The sequence below is a fragment of the Stegostoma tigrinum genome, chromosome 11 (assembly GCF_030684315.1).
Source record: "Stegostoma tigrinum isolate sSteTig4 chromosome 11, sSteTig4.hap1, whole genome shotgun sequence".
NCBI lineage: Eukaryota > Metazoa > Chordata > Chondrichthyes > Orectolobiformes > Stegostomatidae > Stegostoma > Stegostoma tigrinum.
In genome coordinates, this window is record NC_081364.1 from 86463950 (window position 1) to 86487205 (window position 23256).

General features: G+C 42.8%; 1 long non-coding RNA gene across 1 annotated transcript; it reads right to left on the reverse strand.

Moving 5' to 3' along the window:
* Positions 1 to 21503: 21503 nt before the first annotated feature.
* Positions 21504 to 22236, reverse strand: LOC132210244 (uncharacterized). The gene is made up of 2 exons (XR_009446471.1): positions 22180 to 22236; positions 21504 to 22044 (listed from the first exon to the last, which is right to left on the reverse strand). It is a non-coding gene; the product is annotated as an uncharacterized LOC132210244 (long non-coding RNA).
* Between the last annotated feature and the right edge of the window lie 1020 nt (positions 22237 to 23256).

Genomic DNA, 23256 nt, shown 5'->3' on the forward strand with positions numbered 1-23256 from the left:
TGTTCACTTCAATCAGGTCCCCACCCAGCCTCCTCTTCCACCAGGAAAACAACACAGCCTCTCTACTTTTGCTTCATAACCCCATCACTCCAGCCCAAGCAACATCCTGCTGGATCTCTGCACTTGTGCAGTCACATCATCCTTTGATGTCATTTATATAAATGATTTGGATGTGAACATAGGAGGCATGGTTATTAAGTTTGTGGATGACACCAAAATTTCCGGTGCAGTGTGCAGTAAGAATGTTATCTCAGAGTACAGCGGGACTTTTATCAGATGGGCCAACAGGCTGAGGAGTAACAGGTGGAGTTTAATTTTGATAAATGTGAGGTGTTGCATTTTGGTAAGGCAAACCAGGCCAGGAATCATGCACTTAATGGTAAGGCCCTGGGGAACATTGCTGAACAAAGGCTTTGGGGTGCAGGTTCAAGAGTTCCTTCAAGGTGGAGCCAGAGTTAGATAGGATAGTGAAGAAAGGCTTTGGTGTTCTTGCATTTATTGGTCAATGCATTGTAGGTGTTGAAATGTCATATTGTGGCTATACAGGATATTGGTTCGGCCAATTTTAGAATGTTGCTGTCAGTAAAGACACTTGAAGTGGTTCAGAAAAGATTTAAAAGGATTTCACTGGAGTTGGAGGGTTTGGGCTATAGGGAGAGGCTGAATAAGCTGGGGCTATTTTCCCTAAAATATTGGAGGCTGAGGGGTGGCCTTGTAAATGTTTATAAAATCGTGAGAGACGTGGCTAAGGTGAGTAGTCAACGTCATTTTCCCAGGCTAGTAGTCCAAAACTGGAGCACGTAGCTTTAAGTTGATAGCAGAAAGATGTAAAAGGAACCTAAGGGGCATTTCCTTTTCATGTCGAGGGTGGTACATGTACGGAATGAGCTAGAAGAGGAAGTGGTAGAGGCTGGTACAATTACAACATTTAAAAGGTATCTAGATGGGTGCTTGAACAGGAAGAGTTTGGAGGGGTATGGGCCAAATGGTATTAAATGGGACCACATTAATTAGAATACCTGGTTGGCTTGGACGCATTGGACCAAAGATTCTGTTTCCATGCTGTACAACCCTGTGACTCTAAGTTGGAGAGTGGCAGAATTGCTTCTGAGACTAAGATCGTGAATTTTAAAAGAGCAAACCGTGATGGCCTGGCACACAAGCTGGCCATAATAAATTGGGGAGCATAACTTAAGGGGATAGAAGCGGATAGGCAAGTGAAAACACTTAAAGAAAATATTGGAGAACTGCAACAGTTGTTCATTCCTACCTGGCACAAAAATAAAATGAGAAATGTGGCCTATCCATGACTAGGAGGGAAATTAAGAATAGTGATATAGAGTCATAAGAACATGACGCGCTGGTGTTGGACTAGGGTGGACAAGATCAGAAATCACACAACATCAGCTTATTAGTCCAACTGGTTTATTTGAAAACACAAGCTTTCAGAGCTTCAGACCTTTTTCACGAACAGATTGCTCATTTGCCCTTGAGACTGTTCCGCCATTCATGCTGATATTGCTGATCACCAACACAGTACTTTCTCACTTTCAACACCCTTTGATCCCTTTATCCCTCTGAACAATAATCTAAACCTTCTTCACAACGTTCAATATTTTGCCAAACCACTTTCTTTGGTAGTTGAAGTCCACAGATTTACTCCTCTCTGAATGTGGAAACCCCCTTCCCGGAATCAGTCTGGTATATCTACATAGCACTGTGTCTACAAAGACAGACTATCATTCCTTAGATAAGGAGAACAATACTGAACAGAATACTCCGGGTGCAGTTGCCCTGGTGTCATGCAGTGTTGTTCAGTTCACTGGGTGTATGATACGTTGTGTCCGCCTCAGAACTATGACGCTTGGTATGAGTTTCAGCCAATGAGCGAGAGCTACATATATTCTTGCCCGTCATTCACTCCGATTGGTTGGAGGATAGCCCGTGCTTTGTTGGTCACTCATATTTGCACCCCCCCCCTCCCATTACATTGGCCTGGAGCTGCCGTCAATCACACGGGCCCAGTTGTGACCTGGAACATGGGCGGTGCGGGCATTGCAGCAGGCTGCAGGTGGTGCCAAGTTGGACGAGGGGGCTCAATTTGAGAAGCTCTCCAGGCTCAAGCCACAAAATCCCTGTCCTGCTCTCGAGGCAGGAGTTTGTGAGATGGGGTAGGAATGGAAACCGCGGGAGGTGATGACCTGGGCAGTTTATAATCTCGTAGGGGAGGCCTGGGGCCCCGATGTATCAGGCCCAAGGATTACTAACAGCCACCTTGGTTTGGTCGGGGACGGGAATTCTCCCCAGATACTTGGCCGCCATTTTCCGAAAGGGAAGCCGTGTCTCACTTGGGCAGAAATCGATGAGGCTGTGACTAAGAAGGAAATCCTAGAGGTGTATGGGGAGGATTCACCGAACAGTCACTGGAGACTCAAACCCCGAATCAGACTCACTGATTTGATTTTCAGTCAGCCGACAGGAGTTGGGAACTTGATCCAGAGAGAAGAGGACGGAGAAAGGGAGAAAACTGGAAGAGGGCAGAGATAGGGGGATAGATCTGGATTTCAGTCAAAAGAGGAAGGAGGGTAGAGCCAGGAGTTTACAGAATTGAGAAACAAGAGAGAAGAATAATGTTCCTTAGGATCTGGACATGTCTGTTCTGAATTTTTTCCTGCAATGACAGTAAATGACTTTTGTAAACTCCTTTTGCAGGATATTAGAAGAGAAGTATTTGCAGATATTAAACACAAATCAAATTTCCTGCTGTGAATGGTTGACTCATGCAATTTACGAGGAGCTGAGTCCCTTCAGCCTCTGAATGTGGAAGGAGAAATGTTTGACCTGTATGTAGGTGATACACACAATATTCAGCTGACAATATTGCAGTGAGTAGACTGCATAAAAGATTCACCCTGTTACACATCCAATGTGGGAGCATTCCAGCATATTTCTTGTGGAGAGAAATTGAAGCAATCAATCAAGAAGGTTGGGAAAACATTTACACCATTCACAGTGGGGAGATACTCTGCTCGAGCAATGTGCTGTCAAGGCTTCAGTTGATCAACCATTCTGAAGTGCTACAAAGGTGACAGTACTGTGCAGAAACCGTGGAAATGTGAGAACTAAAGTAAAAAGATTCAATTACCCATCCCAGCTGGAAATCCATCAATGAATTCACATCAGGAAGAAGCCACTTACCTGTTCTGTGTGTGGGAAGGAATTTAATCAAACAACCAAACTCATGTCACACCAGAGAATTCACACTGGGGAGAGACCGTTCACCTGTTCAGAGTGTGCGAAGAGATTTACAGACATCCTGGCTCATGTGACATCAGTGGATTTGCACCGAGCAGGGGAGAAGCCATTCAATTGTTCGGTGCATGGGAAGAGATTCCCTCATTCATCCAGCCTTCAATCACACCAGCAAATTCATACTGAGCAGAAACTATTTGGCTGCACCTCCTATGGAAAGAAGTTCAGACATGCATCTGCCCTCATTGGACACCAGCGAGTTCACGCCGAGGGGGGGAAAGCCATTCGCCTGCTCTGTATGTGGGAAGGGCTGCAGTCAATCATCCAGTTTGCTGAGACACCAGCGAGTTTATCCCGGAGAAAAGCTGTTCAGCTGCACTTCCTGTGGGAGTAGTTTCAGGTATTCATCTTCACTCTGCTCATCAGCAAGTTCACACCAGAGAAGGCCATTCATCTGCTCCATTTATGGGAAGCGATTCACTCAGTTCTTCAACTAGAGATAAATAAGTGAACCTGAATACCTTTATACTGCAGTAGTTCAAGGAGGAAACTCACCAGCATCTTCTCCAGGGTGACTAATGATGGCCCAGCCAGAGATTTCCGTATTTTAAGAAAGAATTGAATTCTGCTGTTATCGCTACCAAAATTAAGTCTGACAATATTAGATCTGTTTCAACTGATGTAAACACAACTATAATTGGCTGCAATTTGGTAATCTGGATATATTGCTGATGGTTTGGACAAGTGTCCCTTTTTAAAAGCACCAACGGTCATTCTGAATTCAAGATTTGTGTTTGGAGAAAGAAACAGATGCCTTGTGAAAGGGAAAACATAAAAATCAATTTATAGAAAGAAAGCTGACAAAGGAGATGACCAAACAAGTTTTGTTCATCAAAGCTTCTAGGGCCAACTGCTCCTTTCACTGCCCTGTATTGCACAGATTAACAGCATCACATCTGATAGGGCCAGGGTAAAGAATGACGTGAAACTGGGCTATTGTAATAACCTTAACTTTGTTTCACATTTTCTTCTTCTTTCTCTTGGCCTTGACATTCCCCTCTGAAATGAAGAGGTTTACCTGTATACCTGGTCAGGCAGCAAGCCTGACTCTCAATCCAGACCGAAAACAAAGACAAAAATAAAGCTTGTCTTTAAGCCTCTACCCTACACTGATGACAGTCCACTCAACTTTCTTCTTTACCACCTTATCCAACTGTGTTCAGTGAGCTATATGGAATTAGACCCCAAGATCCCCCTTTATACCAATGCTCCTAATGGCCCTGCCATTTACTGTATACTTTCCTCCTGCATTTAGCCTCCGAAACTGCATTTCCTCAATTTTCTCTGAATTAAAGTCCGTCTGCCATTTCTCCATCCAACTTTCCGATTGATCTACATCCTGCTGTGTCCTTAGACACCCTACCTCACTATCCTCAGCTGCACCAATTTTCACAGCATTAGCAAACCTATTAAACAGACAACTTAGATTTTCATCTAAATCATTTATAAAAATGACAAACCTTGTGGAACACCACCGGTTACAGATCTCCAGTCAAAAAACACCATCCCCACCCATCCTCTGTCCTCTAACCCAATCCAATTTAGCAACTCACCATGGATTGATCTCATGTGACATAATCTTCTGGATGCACCTACCATGAGGGAACTTGTCGAATGCTTCAGGAGAGTACATGCAAACAAGATCCACTGCGCTGCCTTCATCAATCATCTTCTTCACTTCTTCAAAAAAAAAATACACAATTCAGTTTGTGAGACATGGCCTCCTCTGCAGGAAGCCACGATGCACGTTATCCACATGAACTTCAGCAAGGCCTTTGACAAGGCCCATCATGGCAGGCTGATACAGAAGTCTAAGTGACCTAGGTTACACCATGAGTTGGGTACAGAACTGGCTTTGTCATAGAAGATGAAAAGTAGCTATAGATCTGTGACCAGTGCTTTTCTGTAGGAATCAGACACCTGTTGTTAACATATTTATTATTAAAAAAAATTGGAAGGAGAATGTAGGTGATCAAATTAGTAAATATGTGAATTACAAAGATCTGTGGAGCTGAGAGTAGTGAGGAGGAATGCTAGAGGATACAGCAGGATATAGATTGACTGGAGACTTTTATGGGAAAATGGCAGATGGCATTTAATCCAGACAAATTTGATGTGATACATTTTGGAAGGTCTAATGAAGGAGGTAAGTGCACAGTAAATGGCAGAATTCTGAGAAGCACGATCATAGAGCAGTATCTAGGTCAACAGTTTCACAGTTCCCTGAAAATGGCAAGTCTAGTGGAGATGATGGTCAGGGCAAAGTGTATAAAAATTGGTCATATTGCAGCTCACTAGAACTTCAGTGAGGCTACATCTGCAATGTCGTGTACAATTCTGTTCACCAAACCACCACAAGGATGATCAGCTTTGCCAAGGGTACAGAAACAGGTTACCAGGATGTCACCTTGTTTGGAGGATATTAGTTATGAGGAGATGTTGGATAAATTTGGTTTATTTTCTTTTGAACATCAGAGGCTGAGGTGCAATCAGGTAGAAATTTACAAAACTGTGACAGGCATGGATAGGTGGAGTCTAGAGTAGAAATGACAGTTTGTGTAGGGGACATAAGTTTAAAGTAATAGGGAAAAATGTAAAGGAGGTGTGAAACGTAAGTTTTTACACACAGGACAGTATGTGCCAAGAATGCATTGCCAGAGGAAGTGGGATAAACAGATACAATCACAATGCTTCAAAGGACATCTTGATGGATTTGTGAATTGGCAGGGAATAGAGAGATACAAACTGTGCAAGGGAAAGAAAGAGGTTTCATGATTAGAAAATCGTGCGTTAATGGAGGCTTGTGAGCTAAAGGGACTGTTCCTGTTCTATAGTGTTATTTGAGACCTCAGTTTTTCAAATACAGACTGGAATATTGGTAGAGTAAGAGGCAGCAAGGGTAAGTTTTCCTGGATTGTATGCACGATAAATTTCCGAAAACAGTGCATTCAGTTCAAAAAGAAAGAGCGCTCGTTTGGTCCTACTTCTTGGGAATGATGGGAGCCAAGTAGATCAAGTGTCAGTGGCAGACCATTCAGGAGACCATGATCACGTGTAAGAAGGTACAGAACAATGTCAGATAATAACCAGCATTAATTCAGAATGAGAAAACGCAATTGATGGAAAGTTGTCTTCAACAGAGCAAGGTCAAAGCTGGACAGCAATGACTGGAGTGACAGGTTGATGGGACAAAGTGTAAATAATAATAAGGGCTACTGTCAAAGAGAAGATGGCTCAAGTACACTCATAAAGGAAAGGAAGGGCAAACATTCAGGGCTGCTTGTATGACAATTAGAATTTAAGATAAGATTTAAAAAAAACACTGATGATAGGTGTCAAGGAGAAAAGTCCAAATTGACAGTCACAAGGAATACAGAAGGTTCAGAAGTTGGGGCAAGCAGATGAAAAAGCACACAAGGAAGGGAGACAGTTAGGAGAAAAGGTTGGCAGCCAGTTGAGAGGGGCTGGTAACACACTGGCTATAACAATGTAGGAGAGAAACGTGCAGATTCTGGGCTCAGACACAGGGCAAAATTTAGGAGCCCCTTGGCCTTATCGGAAGCAGCAGAGGCAGTGGATCGATTGCCATCATGAGTGAGACAATGAAGCTCTTTGAGCTCCTCATTGTTGTTGTTGTAGGTGAGGACGGAAGATACATGGGGGAGGGGGAAGAAATGTTCAATGAGAACAAACTTGTATTGGAGATATCATTAAAAAATAAACATACTGCAGGTCACACAGAAAGCTGATTTGGCTCTTATGCTAAATATAAAGACTGAGAACTGGAGTTATAAACCAGTGGAAACAGATTCCATTGAAATGGTTCAGTACTGACTGTGATTGAAAGCAAAATCCAAACATCCAATAGCTACCTACAAACTCACTTCTGTGTCAGCAAATGAGATAAATGAGTGAATCCCTTCCCACGCTCAGAGCAGACAAATGGCCTCTCTCCAGTGTGAATTCGCTAGTGTATATTGAGGTCAGTTGATCACCTGAACACATGTCTGCAAAAAACACACAAATGGTCTCTCAGCAGTGTGAACATATTGATGATTCATCAGTTGCCCAGAACATTTAAAGCACTTCCCACAGTTTGGACATTTAAAAGGTCTCTCGTCAGTGTGAGCAGCTTGTATGCCAGGACTGTGGTTAACCAAGTGAATCCCTCCCCACAATCAAGGCTTGCATTGTGCCAGTCCTGGTAATTAACTAAAACCGTGTCCACACACACAATACGTGTATGCTTTCTCCTTTCATGTTCAAAATCTGATAATGTTCTGTTTACAATAAACTGAGGGGTCCATAAAACCCTGGGATTATGCCTGGTGTCAGTTTCCCTTTGAATACTCTGTGAAATCAATTTAAAACAGAACAATGCAAGTAAGACAGAGTCCACACAAACACCAGACTGCCTATAAAATCAGCTCGTAATGAATCTGGTGGTTTGATTAGATTAGATTAGATTAGACTCCCTACAGTGTGGAAACAGGCCCTTTGGCCCAACAAGTCCACACTGCCCCTTGAAGCATCGCACCCAGACCCATCCCCCTATCACCCACACATCCCTGAACACTCCGGGCAAATTAGCATGGCTAATCCACCAATCCACCTAGCCTGCACATCTTTGGACTGTGGGAGGAAACTGGAACACCTGGAGTAAACCCACACAGCCATGGGGAGAATGTGCAAACTCCGCTCAGACAGTTGCCCGAAGCTGGAATCGAACCCGGGTCCCTGGCGCTGTGAGGCTGCAGTGCTAACTAGTGAGCCACCGTGCCGCCCCGTAGGATTAATGACACACTATTTTTTAAAAATTGACCACAAAAGCCAATGATTCACTAATGTCGATCAGGGAACAGAAGCTGCCACCTGGTCTGGACTTACACAAGACTCTGGCCTCTTTGTGAGTGGACAGACAAAGAATGTGGAGAAAGAGGTGAAATACAGGTATTGACTAAATCCACATCTCAATCAGGACTTTGCCATCATGTCACAAACCCTTAATCTTCACTATTGTGAATGTCCAGTGTGGAAGATCTATGGAACACCATCACGGTGAGGACCCGCTCCAAGTCACACATCATCCTGACTTGTCTGAATCTAGTGCAGGATGAACAGCAATTTCCTCCAATTAAACACTGAGACAGCTTCTACACTGACTGCAAACTTCTGTCGAGTAACTGTGTGAAGCTGAACCAGACTGTTCACAACTCTGATGAAATACTTCTCACTAAGATGAGCTTTCTACTGCATCATCACCAAACTAACTGTTTCCATCTCAGTAACATCACCTGACTCCATCCACATCTCAACTCATCTGCTGCTGGAACCCTGTCCATTCTTTGTTACTTCTAGATTTAACTACTCTAACACAGACCAGTCCCCCACATTCAACCCTCCTGAAATGTTGGAGTGATTCAAATCTCTGCTGTCTCATTTCTAGTGTTATTGGCCCAAAGTGCATCACAGGTGCTAAAAAGATACATCAACAGATCTGTTAAAAGACTATCCAATTTAGCATCGTGATAGTACCATACAGCATGATAAGTTTTTCTCAAAGTGAGAATGGGACCTACTTTCCACAGGACTATGCAGTGGTTACTCTCACGGATTGCTGTTCTGGATGAATGCTGAGGATGAGACAACATAGGTTTTCCCCTCCCTCTCTCGCACTGTTCTTCCTCATCCCTGTTGTACCATTTTGTTTCTATGTCTCCTGTACACTCAAACATGTCTGTGTAGCTCCTTGAGAAGAAAACTTTAAGAAAACTTCAAGTATATTTTTTTTGCTTCATGCAGCAAGTCATATGTGTATTGTCTCCTCTTTTCTTACACTCGCAAAATCCTGCTGAGAAGAAAATGCCAGTTGCTGAAGGAACATTCGCAACAGTGGGATTCAAACCCACATCAATGAAAAGACTGGAGTCTTAATTCAGCACTTTAGAATGTTCAGCCACAGTAACTGACAAGTCGTGGTCATCCTTATTGTCTTCAATGATGATGTCGCTGCACCAAATTTCAGTCATGGAGCAGGAGAGGCCTCGAGACTGCATTACCATTTCTTAAATCTCTAACAACTTCAACCTCAACACCACTTTTGCCTCAAATCCCTGCAGAGTCTCCAATTTCTCTCAGGTTACCTCTCAAGCTTTTCTCTTCTCAAGAAAAGAACTTCTTGCTGTTTAACAGAAAGTGTTATAGAAACATAGGAGGTCTGGCAATGAGACAAGTGAAATCATGTTAGTTTCAAGATATTTGCACTATTTCTTTCTCTCCGCAGGAATGGCTTCACTAACATCCTACATAATTGTTAAAAATTGTAACAACTATGTAGCAATTAAAGCTAAAATTCGATCTTCTTTCTTAATCATTTGCAGCACCCGCATAGGACTTTAGACCCATTTCTGTCCTTTTCCATACCCATCATGAATCGAAAAGAGCGAAAATAACAGAGACCTGCTGAATTTATCCAGCACATTTTTTGGGCATTTTGGGTTTCTAAATTAATTCCCTCAATGTGTCAAATGTCTTAAATGCTTGCTCACAAGGTCTTGGTATCTGTTGTTTAAATAGTGTACTGTGAACACTTCAATCATCCATTTTATATGAAACAAGCACACAGTAACTGAACCGTCTTCACGCAAAAATACAAAAATGTATTTCCTTTGTCATCTTTTAAGCCCGTTTGGTTTTTTGTACCATTTAATATGAAGTCTTACAACTGCACCAGACACCTCTGGTTAAAAAGATTCTGAAAATGTAGTCCGTAACATGAGAATTGGCAAAAGTTGTTGACACACAGAAGAAAGAAAATGTTGTGTGAGATTCAGCAAATAAAGGAACATTTCTTAGACTGTAGCTGAAAAAAATTGGTTTATTGAAACAGACTTTTTCACCATTCGACCGAGTGACTGGAGTTATACAGGGCACTTAAAGATGAGGGCAACAACATCACGAAATTAATTTTGAATGTTAAATCCTGGAGCAAGTACTGAAAATGGATTGCAATGTGAATGAGAAGAATACGTTGGAACCTTGGGATTTTCTAAAGCAATTACCTTTTACTTCCTTGGACTGCAGCGGCGTCAGTGAAAAACCCATTTGTCACCTTATAAAGCAGGATTTGAACATTGACTGTGGAAGGCCAAGTTAACTCAGTTGTTGGAACATACACTGTTCAAGTGCAGAGTTGTGAGTACGAGCCCAACACTGGGCACCACCTGTTTATTTAGTATTTTCCCTTTGCAAATTCCCTTCCTCCAGCTATTCTTGATGACCCTTACATCCCATGAATCAGCTTAGCGAATCTCTTTTGCACCGCATTCAACGCCAGCATATCCTTTCTTAAATACGAGTAGCTAAACCAATATGCTTCACCAATATCCAATACAGTTGTTACAAGATGTCCCGATCCTCAAAACACTAACACCTCGCAGTTAAGGCGAAAATTCCATTTACTTTCTTCATAACTTCAGCATCAGTTTAGGACTTTAGACCCATCCTTGTCCTTTTCCATACAAATCCTGAATCGAATAGTTATAATAACTGCCTGCAAAATGCTATCCCACTGAAACTTCAACCACTTGCTCAACTTTGTAACCTAAAGTCAAGTCCAGGACTTCCCCTTCCTTGTTGGGACTTCTACTTAGTGGCTGAAAAAATGCTCTCCTGGATGTATTTTAAAAATTCTGATAAATCCTTCACATTATGACGACTCCATTAATGTTGAGGAAGTTGAAAGTCTCTGCTACCATAATCCTGCTACTTCTACACTTTCTCAAAATCTGTCTCCTTATTTATTTAAAGGGGTTTTAAAAAATGTCACCTGTCCTTATTGCTGTATAGATTCCCGAAGCAAAATAACAATATCTCCTCCTCCTTTACCACCTCCTCTGCCTTGCATGAAGGCCCTGTATCCTGGAATACTGAGCTGCTCACCATGTCCAAGTGACAGCAATGGCTTTATGACCCCACTAATTTGTATCCTCAAATCATCTGCCTTATTCATCCGACTCCAAGCATTAAATACCATTCACCCTTGGCAAACTCGCTTATATCTTAATTGCCCAATGACAATGCCTTCCAGACTCTCTTGTTTCTTCTCTTTTTGGCCATTATTATTTTGAACATTCTCTGGATTTCAGCCCACTGCTAAACTTTTTACATGACCCCCAACAGTACTGGAAACCCACCCCCCACCCCCCGCACAAGGATGCAGTTCCCATTCCAGTTTAGGTGTAACCACTGTGTGTAATTCTACTCCTCCTGCTGAAGGACGGATGTTGTAAAACTTCAAAAGGTTCAGAAGAGAATTGTAATGGTTATTATTGTAATGGTGTACCATTAGTACACTAAGTTGCAAGCATTTTGGGATGACTCGGTTCCCAGTTGCTCATATGAAATGTACTGACTGTCATTGAGTGAAAAATAAAAACCACAGGTTCCTCGCAATTGTTGGAGGTGAGGATAGAGGAGATAGGCTCTCCATCTCCCCTTTCAAAATAAATTAGTCTGCTTTTGAAATAAAGATCCAATGCACAGTAGTTTTAATAAAATTTATATCATTTTTTCTCCCAACTAGGTGACCAGACATGTGGCGTTTTCAAACATCATGAGAAACAAGCCCAGATAACATGACTTGGATACAGATAATACGAGCAACAAAAATTCCTACAGATTCTTGTGAACTCATTGGTGGTTAACCACAGTGGCTCAGCGGTTAGCACTGCTGCCTCACAGTGCCAGGGACCTGGATTTGATTCCACCCTTGGGCAACCGAGCGTGTGGTTGTTGGCATATTCTCCCTGTGGCTGCGTGGGTTTCCTCTCGGTGCTCTGGTTTCCTCCCATGTGCTGGTTAGTGGATTCGCCAAGCTAAATTGCCCAGAGTGTTCAGTGATGCGTACATTAGGTGGGCTACGGGGAGATGTGTCTGGGTGGGATGCTCTGAGGTTTTGTGTGGAATTCTTGGGCCAGAGGGCCTGTTTCCATACTGTAGGAATACTTCGAATTCTATGAAAACCCGTCCTAATGAACTAGGGAATCCCTTTTCACACACTGTGCGGGTGGATTGTCTTTACCCAGTGTGAATGTGTTGATATACAGCAATAAAACGTTATCATTTTCAAAACCTACTCTACAGTTACGTATTTGTTATTGAGATTAATGCGAAAGGACTAATAAATTAAGCGCCATTTATTTCAATGCCAGAGGCCTAACAGCTAAGGCAGAGGAACTCAGGGCAAGATTGGAAACATGAAACTGGGTTATCATTGCAATTACAGAGGCAAGGCTCAAAGATGGACAGGGCTGCCAGCTTAATGTTCTAAGATATAGTTCCTATAGAAAGGATAGAAAGTCGAAGGGGGAGGGGGGAGCAAAGCAAGAGAGGAGGGAAATTTGGCATTTTTGAGCAAGGATAACATTATGGCGTTACTTAGGCAGGATATATCTGAGAATACATCCAGGGAAGTTATTTGGGTGGAACTGAGAAATAAGAAAGGGATGATCACCTTATTGGGATTATACTATAGCCACCCCCTAAAGCCAGCAGGAATCTGACAAATAATTTTGAAAGAAGTTATCTGTAAGAATAACAGGGTGGTGATGGAAGGGATTTTAACTTTCCAAACAGACTGGGAATTCCATGGTCTAAAAGGCTTGGATGGAGCGGAGTTTGCTGAGAGTGTACAGGAAAATGTCCTGATTCAGTATGTGATGTACCGACTACAGAAGGTGCAAAACCAGACCTGCTCTTGGCAAATAAAGCAGGACAGGTGACTAGGGTATCAGCAGGGGAGGACTTTGGGGCCAGTGACCATAATTCTATTAGTTTTAAAATAGTGATGGAAAAGAGTAGACCGGATCTGAAAGTTAAAGCTCTATATTGGAGGAAGGCCAATTTTAATGGTATTACACAAGAGCTTTCAAAAGTTGATTGGGGCAGATGTTTGCAGGTAAAAAAGAAAGGTTAGAAAGTGGGAAGCCTTCAAAAAAAAAAAGAGATAACGAGAGTTCAGGGACAGTATACTCCTGTTCGGGTGAAGGACAATGCTGGTAGGTATAGGGAATTCTGGATGACTAGAGAAATCAAGGTTTTGGTCAAGAAAAAGGAGGATGGACATGTCAGGTATAGACAGCAGAGATTGAGTGAATGCTTACAAGAGTATAATGACAATAGTATACTTAAGAGGGAAATTAGTAGGGCAAAAAGGGAACATGAGGTAACTTAGGCAAATAGTATTAAGGAAAATCCAGTGGGATTCTACAAATAGATTAAGAACAAAAAGGATAACTATGGAGAGATAGGGCCCCTTAAAAAGCAGCAATGCCTCCTATGTGTGGAATTGAAAGAAATGGGGAATATAATAAAACAAGTATTATGCATCAGTATTTACTACAGAAAAGGATATGGAAGATATAGACTGTGGGGAAGTAAATAGCAACATCGTGAAAATTATCCATATTACAGAGGTAGTGATGCTTTAAACGCATAAAAGTGGATAAATTCCTGGGACCTGATCAGGTGTATCCGAGAACTCGGAGGGAAGCTAGACAAGTGATTGCTGGGCCCCTTGCTGAGATATTTGTATCATCGATAGCCACAGGTGAGGGACCAGAAGTTGGCTAATGTGGTGCCACTATTTAAGAAAGGTGGTAAGGAAAAGCCAGGGAACTATAGGCCAGTGAGCCTGATATTAGTGGTGGGAAAGTCGTTCTAGGAATCCTGAGGGATAGTACTTGAAATATTTGGAAAGGGAGGGACTGATTAGGGATAATCAACATGGCTGTGTGTGTAGAAAATCATGTCTCACTGACTTGATTTTTTTTTTGATGGAGGAACAAAGAGGATTGAATGGCGCAAAGAGGTGGATGTGTTCTATATGGATGTCAGTAAGGCGTTTGACAAGGTTCCTCATGACTGATTAGCAAGGTCAGATCATATGTAATACCGAGAGAACCAGTCATTTGGAAACAGATCTGACTTGAAGGTAGAAGACGGAGTGCTGGTGGAGGGTTGCTTTGTAGACTGGAGGCCTGTGACCAGAGGTGTGCCGCAAGGATCACAGCTGGGTCCACTCCATTTTGTCATTTATAAAGATGATTTGGATGTGAATGTAGGAGTTATAGTTACTAAGTACCAATCCTTGCAGCATACTGCAGGTCAAAGCCCTTTCCAAATGGCCAGCTCTCCCTGGATTCCATGTGATCTAACCTTGTTAATCAGTCGACCATGCGGAATATCGAAAACATCCACCGCTCTGCCATCAATCTTGTTTCTAACTTCTTCAAAAAAACTCAATCAAGTTAGTAAGACATAATTTCCTATGGACAAAGCCATGTCGACTATTCCCCATTCAGTCCACGCTTTCCAAATATATGTAAATCCTATCCCTCAGAATTCCCTCCAACAACTTACCCACAACTGACGTCAGGCTCACCAAAAGTTTATTGTTCCCTGGTTTTATGTTACCACCTTTCTTAAACAATGGCACCAGATTAGCCAACCTCCAGTGTAACAGCTCACCTATGACTGTCAATGGTGCAAATATCTGAGCAAGGGGCCCAATTGCAAGCCTAGCTTCCCGCAAAGTTCGAGAATACACCTGAAGAGGCCCTGGGGATTTATCCACCTTTATGCTCTGTAAGGCATCCAGCACCAGCTCCTCTACAACATGGAACTTTTCAAGATACACATTCATTTCTCTAAGTTCTTTAGCTTTTGTATCCTTTATCACAGTAAATACTGATGTAAAATACTTTTTTGTATCTCACCCATCACGTGCATTCCCACACATAGGCGGTCTCACTGTGCTTTTAAGGAGCATAGTAGTGTCAAAATTGGCCTTAGTCTCATTTAAAACTTTGACTCTTCGACCAAAGTCTATCCTTTTCCATAATTATTTTAAAACTAATAGAGATACAATCATAGGCCCCAAAATATTCTCGCCCCTGCTGACCCCTCAGTCACCTGCCCTACCTTATTTCCCAAGAGAAGATCAAGTTTTGAGCAGGGACTAATGACACCAGTACAAACAGCCCAAAGATCAAAGTTCATTCCTTCATTTAAGGGCAAAATCCTTCAAATGTGGTTGTGGTGAACTTGCTGGTTTGTTAACAGTTGGGATGATTGAGTGAATCCCTTTCCACACATAGAACAAGTGAATGGTCTGTCCCCAGAGTGAACTCGCTGGTGTCTCAGCAGGTTGGTTGAGTGAGCAAATCCCTTCCCATACTCGGAACATGTGAACGGTCTCTCCCCACTGTGAACTCGGTGTTTCAGCAGGTTGTTTGACTGAGTGAATCCCAGCCCACAATCAGAGCAAATGAACGGTTTCTCCCCAGTGTGACTGCATTGGTGCATTTCCAGGTGGGATGGGTAAATAAATCCCTTCCCACAATCCCCACATTTCCACAGTCTCTCCCAAGTGTGACTGCGCTGGTGTATGGGCATTTCAGATGAATCTTCACAGACTCTTCGACACACAGACAATACGCATTTCTCCCTGGTGTGATCAGTGCTTCTTCCTTCAATGTTCAAAATCCTGAGATAATTAGGTTATGACAAACAGATTGAGTGTCAGATCTGGATGTGGTTTTATTTGATTTCTCTGAATGCAATCAAAATTTCAAACTGAAGAAAAAAAAAGAAAAGTAGAGAGAGAGAGAGAGAGAGAGAGAGAAACCAGAAGAACACACACAAAGATTGTGAAACTCAGAAATTAATCTGGTCAATTGTGGATGCAACACTGAGGGGCACTGCTGGACTATCAGTAAAACTAAACTGGTTCATTTAATGTCCTTCAGGGAAGGGAAACAGTCAGCGTTTGCCCAAAACTACAAAAAGAGGTAGAGTTTGGACAGACATGAAGGGCAGGCATCTTATACATCTGAAAATGAATCCAATTCCTGTTTTCTCCACATACCCTCTGATGCTTCTGAAGGACTAAGAATACACAGCAAAATACCCGAAATCTGAAATAAAAACAGAAAAAGACGGAGATACACAGCAGATCTGGCAGCATCTGAAATGTTGATAGATGCAGGAACCATTGCAATCTTGAAGAAGTGTTGAGATGATCATCCACTGCACCATAATATAGGTTACACACCGAGTGCCAGAAAACGGGCCTAGCTTAAATAGGTGCTTGATGGCCAGCACCGATACAATGGGGACAGTGTGTTCAACAATGTTACCCGAGTGTCTGACCCCATTTAGTTCCGTGTTTCTCTCCTATTCTCTTTTCGGAAACAGGCAGCAGCAAGCAGTGAAGAATGCAAATGATATTTCGGCCTTCATTGTGACAGGATTCAAGTACAGGAAGAGGGATGTCTTTCTATAAGGGCCTTGGTGAGACCACACCTGCAGTAGTGTGCACCTTTGTTCTCCTTTCCAAAGGAAGGATGGCCTGGCTCCTGAATGATCGTAAAGAAGGTTCACCAGACCAATTCCTGGGGTCACAGGACTGATGTATGAAAAGAGATTTGATCTTGATTAATCCTTCCTTCTTTTAATCTTTCAGCCACCGACAACATCATGAACTAATTTCACGTCCCATTTGCTGATTTGAGTCTTTTACTGCTAAAGGTATACTTTGGTTCCCATTCCCCTGTCATCCGAGTTTAAATCCTCACCAGTGGAACTAGCAAAAGCATCAACAAGAATATCTGTCCCAGCTCTGCCCAGGACAATTGTTCAAGCTTGTGCATGTCCCACCTTCCCCAGAAACAAACAAACAGTCTCAATGCCTCAGGAATCCAAACCTTTTAAGTTATAGCTCCAGCCATGCACTCATCTCATCTGTCCTCTTATGCTTTTACCAGCATGTGCATTGTAGCAGCTCACACTGTTACGGGATTAGATCACGAAAGGTCCTGTGGGGGTATAAAAGAGTCCTGTTGAGAAGGAACATTCGGGAATTTACTTGGGTTTCTGTTAACCAGCAGTTCAAAACACATAAGCATTTTAACAAGAGGCAGTTTTTAAAGGCCTGGTTCAGCCACACTCACAAGTTTGTTACTAAATGAAAAGTAGAAGCAAAAGTCTGATCCTACAGCATTCTGAACTGTTTAGGTAATTGTAACCAGATATGCAAACAACCCATTAACGTGAAACGGTTAGCTGAATTCCTTGAGCAAATGTTTGTCAGCAATAAAAGCAGCTCACTGCATCATTATGGAAGGCAAAGCAATAAACGGTGTAAACACAACCTCGAAAAGACCAACAACATAGGAAGGGGCAAAGGAAGATTATAAAGAGAGAAGTCAGGGCTGCAGAGAGATAAAACAATTGAAATGTAGATACGGATAATTTGAACAAATTCTTACATCCAAAGATCAACGGAAGAGTGACAAAGATAGATTACAAAATCCAAAGTGAAGATATGGTTAGTGCCTTAGTTATTTGTGAAATCTAAACAAGTTCTGTTTAATAGCTTGGTAAAGTTCTAAAATGACTGAATTTCACCCTCGGTGGAATTTGAACAGATGCTCTTTATTAAAACAAGAAAGTAATAATGGAAAGCGCTTAGAGTAGAAAATGAAGCTTCACTTGAAATATCATTTGCAGCATACAAATCGTTGGGGTTGTAAACTGCAGCAGCAAGTCAGAAACACTGTTTGATCTTTTAAGCTGAAGTGACAGAGGGATTTTTCCACAATTTGTCAACTGTGTTACAAAATTGTAGTTACTTCATATCAGAGTTGAGTTGAAAAGACTTAATCACAATTCCTAACAATCCGCACTACAGTTAGTAGAGAATTTGGAAAAGTTCTTAGTGATAAGCTACTATTTTGTTTTTTGGCAAAAAAATGTGGTGCAGCTGGCAAATGTCTGAGGAGGAATATAACTGCCAAAGCATTGTAAGGTCCCAAAGACAGACGAAGTAGTTTTCGAGCTAACCTCAGGAGATTATAGAAGGGTTTAGGACTGAACATAGTGTTGTCCACGATTGTTTGAACATAGGACATAGAACATTACAGCACAGTACAGGCCCTTCGGCCCTTGATGTTGTGCCGACCTGTCATACCGATCTCAAGCCCATCTAACCTACACTATTCCATGTACGTCCATATGCTTATCCAATGACACCCTAAATGTACCTAAAGTTGGCGATTCTACTGCCATTGCAGGCAAAGCGTTCCATTCCCTTATTACTCTCTGAGTAAAGAAACTACCTCTGGCATCTGTCCTATATCTTTCACCCCTCAATTTAAAGCTATGCCCCCTCGTACTCGCCGTCACCATCCTAGGAAAGTGGTTTGCTTACTGGATTGGGTATATTGATTTGGGGTGTGTGGCTAACAATGACAACAATATTGCATGTAAATAACATCTAGCGAATGGAATAAAAATATCACAATCAGCCAGGGAAAGTCTGAATGTCATTGTCCACTCTTCCAATCTGAGCTGTATTTAAGAGGGGAATTAGGCCTCATGTGAAAGCCAGGTTTGGAGTGGACTCTGGCCTCTCCCACACATGTGGTAACAGAGCTCTGAATAAAGGTCGCTTGTACAACTGAACACAACACAAACTTCTCCCGACAACAATGTGGCACTGGGTGTAAGCTTGACAATACTACATTTGAGATCTCGGATTTTAGTGTATCTCTTAACTTCCTATCTTCAGCTTTCAGGTCCTCCTCCCTTGGTTTTCCTATGTCACTGGTACAATCGGATGTTCACCCTCCCACTCCAGAATGTCCTGAAGCTGCTCCGTGTCATCGCTAATCCTGGCACCAGGGAGGCAACATACCATCCTGGATTCATGTCTCTCTCTACCCCTTACTATTGAATCCCCTGTCTCTACAGTCATATTTATCGTTTCCCTCCCCTTCTATGCAGCGGAGTCACTCCGAGTGCCATGAACCTGACTGATGCTGCTTCCCGAGTGGCCACCCCAACATCCCACACCTCTCCCCACCCCCAACCGAACAGTACCCAAAACAGTATATCTATTTGACGGAGATGACTCCAGCACTTTCTTTCTGAGCCTTTTACTTGTCTGATAGTCACCCATTACCTTGCTGTCTGTGTAATCTTCACCTGCTGCGTGACCAGTCTGTTGAGAATGCGACGACAACCTTCTCAGTTACCATGGATGCTCCATACTGACTGCACCCACAGCTCAAGCTCTGAAAAGCAGTTAACCAGTAGCTGCAGATGGACACACTTCCTGCACAAATAGCCAATAGGGACACTGGTAATGTCCCAGAGTTTAATGCGGAAAACTGTGAGGTGATTCACATTGGAAGGAGTAACAGGAATACAGAGTACTGGGCTAATGGTAAGATTCTTGGTAGTGTGGATGAGCAAAGAGATCTCGGTGTCCATGTACATAGATCCCTGAAAGTTTCCACAAGTTGATAGGGTTGTTCAGAAGGTGTACAATGTGTTCGATTTTATTGATAGAGGGATTGGGTTTCAGAACCATGAGGTCATATTGCAGCGGTACGAAACTCTGATGCGGCCGCACTCGAAGTTCTGGTCACCGCATTGCACGAAGGATGTGCAAGCATTGGAAAGGGTGCACAGGAGGTTTACCAGAATGTTGCCTGGTATCGAGGGAAGGTCTTATGAGGAAAGGTTGAGGGACTTTAGGCTGTTTTCGTTGGAGAGAAGAAGGTTCAGAGGTGACCTAATAGAGACATACAAGATGGTATGAGGATTAGATAGGGTGGACACTGAGATCCTTTTTCCTCAGATGGAGCTGGCTAGCACGAGGGGATATAGCTTTAGATTGACGGGTCATCGATATCGGACAGATGTCAGAGGTAGGTTCTTTACTCAGGGTAATAAGGGCGTGCAATGCCCTGCCTGCAACAGTAGTAGACTCGCCAAGTTTAAGGGCATTTAAGTGGTCATTGGATAAACATATGGATGATAATGGAATAGTGTGGGTTAAATGGGCTTCAGTGTGGTTTCACAGGTCGACACAACATCAAGGGCCTATGTTCTATTGTGCAAGAGGAGCACACCACAGATGTGATGTCTTCTGTTATGACTTCTCTCCAGATTAAGCCAGTTTCTGCCTTAAAAAGAATTGAATTAAGCTAGGTCCTCCCCCTTCATTTCAAACATTCCTATTATAAACCTAAAGCCCCTAACTTTATTTAAGCTAATATATACTTTAAAAACTGTAAGAAAATTCTTTACGGTATCAAATATCAATTGGCTGTTTCCATTAGGAATGAGAGACTTTCTGAACTGCCCAAACTGAGACTGAGCATCACACTCAATCTTTCAGTTTCACTTTCTGTTTCACCCAACTCCAAAGCACTCTCATTTAGCCAAGCAGCACTCACAGTGCAGCCTTTTAATTTTCATTGTCGGCTCACACCCACTCTGATCTCAGCCTCCCATACTGTTTCAATGCAGCTCAATGGAAGCTCAGGGAACAGCATCTTCACGTGAAATGCAGTAATTTATAAACCTCAGGAATCAACACAGACTTCAGCAGTTTCAGGATCAATGGAGTTGTCAGGAAATGGAAGATTCCACCTGGAGGGGTGCTGTAATTTGTGCCCATAAGGAATTTCAAAAGGAAGTTTGCAGGTATTCAAGAATGAAAAATGTATAGACTAAAATCATGAGTGGGCGTTTGGGACTAAATATGACAGTTCTTTCAAAGAGACGAGGTGTTGTTTGGACAAATCTACCCCTCTCAGGCCAATATCTCCTTTCTCAGCTGCAGGGTATAGAACTGAACACTTATCCCAGAGGTGATCAAACCAAAAATTTGAATATCCTGCTTTCAAGTTACAAACTTAGCAGGAGTATTCTCCCATGCATAGAACGGTTAAACCTCTTTCCTTTCACTGTTAAGTGTCAATGATACTCAGATCCTGATCACTCCGCTTAATGGAGAACTTTCATTGGGATCCTGGTCTGCAAATTATTCTCAATAAATATCCTGTAAAGCAAATCCACAAGAGACAAATAACGGTCAGCCCTGGACAGAAATCCAGAAAACACAACAAGATTGTCTGGAAAAGGCAAACATTTCTCTTGGTTTCTGTTAGTTATGTATAAATCCTCCTCTTAAAAGCACCCTGCTCCCCGACACAGAAAGATGCAGAGGTAAAATACACCCATTATTAGAGACTGAGGAAGTCAGACATTAATAAATTTGACCAGGGAGCACAAGGGGACTCAGAGCACTTTCAGTGATTTGATCCCAATCATATGAATACTGGGCAAACGGATATGCTTTAATAGATCATAATATTTAAAGCAGGACTTCCTACAGTGAGAGTGCAACAGGTAACATGAAGTTCTAAGCAAGGATTAGCGGATCCGAAACGTTATTTTTTTTTCCTTTCACAGATGCTACCGAACCTACTGAGCTTTTCCAGCAACTTTGTTTTTGAACATGCAGTTCTGAACGCGTTTTCGGCATTTCTCCTCCAATAAATATCTAACGTATAACTTGCAGCAATTTACACTGCCTGAAGCCAGTACTCCGCCAGCGTCAAAGGTCCTTCCCAGGAAATACACGCCGTGTCTCACAGTCTGGGAAAGAAGTCCAGAAAAACAAAAACAAAAACAAACATTTCTCTTGTCTTAATCTCCCCTCCCAAACAAGAAAGGCTGCGCTTGCGTTCCACTGCAGGTTGCCACCTGTAAATATGGCGATCCGGCATGAGTCCCGAAGATCATTGCCCCTAATAAAGATGGTGGCAATTACCTCTGCCTATCGCAGCCTCAGGTCCGCAGCAGTTTTTCCGTTTCCTGCAAAAAACGGGGCCGGCATGTTAAAATTTGTTTTCTGACATGCATCAATGGCTAAAAAAGCCTCTCAGTCAATACCGAAAGTATTTCCCTCCCGTTTTTTTACAGCTTTCCTTTTTATCCCGTGTACTGTACCTTCGGCAAGCAGCTAACCTTCAGTCGCAGAGATATTGCGTCTCCGGACAAAGACGATCACGTGATTTTCACACAGACAAACATCTCACTCGCTCTGATTGGCTGGAGGGTAGGCCGCTTCCATTGGGTCCTCCAAGCCCCGCCCCGTGCTCGGATTGAACCAAAGCTGACATCGATCACAGGGAGATAAGAATAACTGCAGGTGCTGGAGTCACGGATGACACAGTGTGGAGCTGGAGGAACACAGCGAGCCAGGCACCATCAGAGGAGCAGGAAAGTTTTTGGTTCAGGACCCTTCTTCAGAAATGGGGCGGGAGGGGGGATGGGAGCTGAGACATAAACAGAGTGGGGGCTGGGGAAGGTAGGTGGGAAGGTGATAGGTGAGTGCGGGTAGTCAGTGGTGAAGATTTTTCCTGCTGTTCATTAGCTCTGCGAGTGATGGTGAGGGTTCATCCCGAGATGGGGAAAAAAAGGGCCATTCCTGATTCTCCTAATGTACGGCAGAACAGCTTGTATTTTATGGAAACTTTTGCTCTGCAATTCTCCTCGATGTTTTGGCTGTTTCAGAGACTTGGATAGAGCAGGGTCAGGAATGGATGTTGCAAGTTCCAGGGTTTAGATCTTTCATTAAGGTCAGGGAAGATGGTAAAAGAGGGGGAGGTGTGGCTTTGTTAGCCAAGGACAGTACAACGGTGGCTGAAAGAACTTTTGATGAGGTGGTATGGGCTGAGATCAGAAACAGGAGAGGAGAGGTCACACTGCTGGGAGTTTTTTATAGGCCCCCGCAAAGTTCCAGGGATGTGGAGGAGTGGATTGGCAAAATGATTCTGGGCAGGAGTGAAAAGAACAGGGTGGTCATTATGGCAGATATTAACTTCCCTAACATTGAATGGAAATGCTATAACTCTCGTCTGTCGGATGCATCAGTTTTTGTCCAATGTGTGCAGGAGGGTTTCCTGTCTTGGTATGTCGAAGGGCCGACGAGAAGGGAGGCCACACTGGATCTGGTACTTGATAATGAACCAGGCCAGGTGTTTGATTTAGTGGTAGGTGAGCACTTTGGACAGAGTGACCATA